Genomic DNA, 4040 nt, shown 5'->3' on the forward strand with positions numbered 1-4040 from the left:
GTGAGTGAGTGAGTGAGTGAGTGAGTGAGTGAGAGTATGAGTTAGTGCGTCTGAGTGAGTATGAATGAGTTCATATGAATGAGTGCATATGAGTATGAGTCTCCCCCCCCCCCCATTTTCGTACCGTGTCCGTGCGCATCGCGCACTGTTGGTGCGTAGCGCGTAGCCCGCGTAGCACAGGCTGCTCTGCTCGCTTTGTTTAACTTTCGGTCTCGTTCAAAATTAGTATTCATTTCGCATAACGCGAACGGCAATCTAACCGTGTTGCGGTGCGGCCAACTCGACACTCCGCCGCGCGCCCCCCACCCCGCCGCAGCACCACAGGGTTTTACGGTACAGCGCACGCGTTTTGTTCGGCAAGTCTCGCCCGCCACGCCACACTCCCCGCCAGACACCTCGCCAAGCGGCCGTGCGTCTCTCCATCTTGTGAAACTAACCCCCGCCCTCCTCCCTCCATACCTTTCCCTTGGGTTTCATGCATATACGGTCACCCCCTCTCCCCCATCAGGACACCATCGCCGCAGTGAAACATGATCCTGCCCTGCGGAGGGGGCAGCGCCACCGAGACTCATTGCATTAGTGGGCTCGTCAACCGAAACCGGGACAAAAAAAAGTGGAAGGGAGATGAGAGGAAGGAAGCAGGGGGTGGGGGAGAGGGGGGTGCTGAGATCAATCCGGTCTTGGTGTAAAAGGTTCATCGCACGCAGTTTTTAGCAGATGATACCTTTAAAAACTTTTGACTAAACATAGAAAATATATAAGTAACTTTAAGGTGTCAGTTAGCTTTTTTAAAAAACATGAAAAACACATAGTGAAGCTTCGGCCGCGCAACATTTTCGGGAGCCGCACCCGTCTGGCGTTCAGATTATTTTTGCGGTGTTCTGCGTCTCCACACACGACCGTCAAAATGCAGATAAATACAGGACGATTGTTTACAGGAACAAGTCGGTGAACTGTAATCGGTCGGTGTTGTCTTCCAACCAGACCAAATACCTGCCAGGAAAAGTTGGCGAAAAACCTCCAGGGCAGGGACCGTGCAGCTGTATCAACTCCTGCGTACTAGACAGCTCCGATGCACACGTGCTCAGATGTTGCCTAGTTGGCGGGCGGAGGCAGGCGGAGATAGTCACCCGTTGCGACACGTTGGCTACTGCGGTTCCTCGCCTAAATTTCTGGCAACCCTATAACACTGCGCCAAAAACCAGCGCCTTACTAACTGGAAATCGACATGAAAAATTTAGCACACTCAGTGCGGTATGACCATAATGTGGTCACGCTCTGCTCGGATTTCCAAACCCGCCTGAATGCCCCGCCGCTCAAGGCGGATAGTGCCTATTTTTCCAAAAGTACTGCCTTTGGCATGTGAAATTCTTGCATTACCATAACAAATATTCGCGAACTTTCAAAAAATTACAATTTTTGGCATGTAAAGATGCAATAATGATTTGCATTTTTAGTGAGGAATGCGAAAGTTTGGCATGCGAAGAAACTACAAATTATGATCGGAATCCCAAAAGTTTTGACATTGAACAGAAAATGCCATAATTATGTGGTCACAAACAAAAATTCTCAGTCATGCCTGTGCCTCAAACACAGCCCCGCGGGTCTTTTCTTTCTTTCTTCCCCGCAGCATCACGAGGGCGCAGGCGACACCTTTATTGCCCCACATCTCTCGTAATTCCACAGAAAGATAAGCAAGGCGGGACAAATTGGACCTCTTATCGCGCGGGGAGGATAAGTCGTGGACGCGGAGGAGGAGGGTGTTCGTGTCGCCGGGTCGCACACATACGAGACGCAGAGCCGGATAGCCTTCCAGTGTGTAGGACTCTACCCCCCAGGAGCGCCCACCGCACCGCCCCGGCCGCAGCGCGGCTCAACACCGCCGCCAGCCGCCCCATAGACCACCATATAGTGTGGCTCCTCGTTTCGGTTTTAGGCGGAACATAATAAGCGAGTCCTCGTTACTTTCTGGAAATGTATGGGGTCCGTCCTGCGCTGCTGGTCGGTCCCGCCCGGCCGGCCGAGGAGGGGCTGGTGTATGGTCATGGTCCATGGGATGGGGCGGGCGGCCTAGGCCGGCCACGGGCAGGCCTTATTAGGATCAGCTCCTCAATGAGGTGGAGGGGCGGAGGAGGGTTAACACCTTCCTAGATAACGCATTAGGCCAATTACGGCAACACGGCAGCCCTTTATCTCCTACGAGGCCGCTTCTCCTGCTGCCGAGCGTCTCTCTCAGCTATCATCGCCGTATGTATTGTTCTTTCCCCCTTACGCTCGTCAGAAAAGTAGGGGGGGGGGGTGCTTGCCTTGGGCGCAATACAAGTAAATCATACACGACGCATTCCTACCGGGTGTTTTAAAAATTATCAAAACTGGAACGGGGACCGGCGATCTTTACGGAAAACTTTTACCTTCGGGTAAAGAGACAGCTACAAGGGACTGCCAAAAAACAAACCACGGGTTTTTATCATCAGCCACCTGCTTGGTATATTTCACAGGTAAAAAGTGAAAAGAGCGTAAGTCCGATAGGAAGTCCGATAGCGCCCTTTTCACTTTTCACCCGTGATTTTCACAGAGGACACACGCATCGCGTTGGGAACGTGACGGCACGCAGGCGGCGGCTACCGGCGGGCTGCTCGGCCCGCTGTTGGCACCTCTCGGCTCAATGATATGGGCGAGAGGTTCATAATGAATGATGGGCTCTTCGCGGGAGGCGCGTCTCCCGTCTCGTCCTTCACTCCCTGCGCGGGTCCGTCCGAGAGGGGACGAGGCGCGCCTAGGCAGCCTAGGTGACGACGGCGGCGGGAAGGAAGGGGGGAGTCCCCGTCCGTAGAGCGCCCGTCCGCGCTGGAGAGCCAGACTACTCCAGGCCACGCCGCCTTGACCCATAGGTACACATATACGTGGCGGCCTGCGTCAACAAGAGCCAGCCGACACGACGTAAAACAAACGAACGGATGCAAGAATCTGGCTATTCTAATAAGACAAACGAACAGGCGAGGAGGAAGAAGAGAGACTCTCTTGGCCGGAGAGGCACCTCCGGTCACACAGCTTTGGGTTCCCCTCATTCCTTCTTCCTCCATACAGAAATCGGTAAAACCCATATGATAAGAGAAAGCTCAATTTATACTTCTACATTTTCTTCCGGTACTCCTTTCTTATTTTGTAATATTGCCCCATGGCCCCCTGGTGCCGTCACCTCACCTCACTGACCAGATGGTACACAGGTACGACGACGTCCTCTCCCGTCGTTTATGGCCAATATTTCACCTCCGGCCCTTCGGGCTGCGGGGCGCCGCCTGCGCCGCCGGCTGCAGCTGCAGTGCAACACCGGTAGCGCCAGCCGCGGTGCCGCGCCATAATGGTGCTGATGGCAGGCAGACCGACCGGACCGCGCAATGGAGAGCTCTTAGCACGTCGCCGTGCCGTGCCGCTGCTGGTGGCCCCCCAGCAGTGGTGGTGGGCCGTGCCCAGGCCGACCCGACCGGGCCACCACCAGCCCACACACCTCAACAACCACCCACGACGAGTCCGCCGCCGCCGCGCCGCGCGCCCGCCGGACCGGCAGAGTCAGAATGGGATGAGTGGCGACCTGGCTGGAGGACCTTTAGAGGGGGGGGGGGGGGCAGAGATGCCGCACAGTAGCACTCTCTGTTCAGCCCGGCGGTGAAATTTTAGGTCACGTGCACGTGGCAGTCACCATTTAATTGTGTGCGGATTTTTGATTGAAGCAACGCTGAACAGTCAAGCAAACGTTCTCAGACTGAGAACGTCCTTTAGCTCCCCTGAAACGTTCAGTAAACACGTTGATTACAGTGCGGTCATACAGGAGGCTGATTAGCAATGCCGCGCAGTTTTGTAGTTTGTAGTACTTTGTACCGCAAGTGGGCGCGTGGCTTGCCTATATTGTGGCTGACCACGGCGCCTTATGGACCGAGCGAGTAGGCAACCCGCCTGCAATCCTGCATGCGGTACAGTATAACAACAGCGCACGGGGTTAGTCAGCCACCTATGGTCAGATGGTGGGGGTGGGAGGGGTG

General features: G+C 55.0%; 1 long non-coding RNA gene across 1 annotated transcript in view; it reads right to left on the reverse strand.

Annotated features, from left to right (window-relative positions):
* The window catches only part of LOC113207866 (uncharacterized), a 66653-nt gene extending 63147 nt beyond the window's left edge, over window positions 1–3506 (reverse strand). The window contains exon 1 of the long non-coding RNA XR_008011951.1: window positions 3205–3506. This is a non-coding gene — a long non-coding RNA (uncharacterized LOC113207866). The remainder of the gene's footprint in view (window positions 1–3204) is intronic.
* Window positions 3507–4040: the final 534 nt, after the last annotated feature.

Source organism: Frankliniella occidentalis, unplaced genomic scaffold, assembly GCF_000697945.3.
Source record: "Frankliniella occidentalis isolate FOCC.00 unplaced genomic scaffold, Focc_3.1 Scaffold322, whole genome shotgun sequence".
In the NCBI taxonomy this organism is placed as follows: Eukaryota; Metazoa; Arthropoda; class Insecta; order Thysanoptera; family Thripidae; genus Frankliniella; species Frankliniella occidentalis.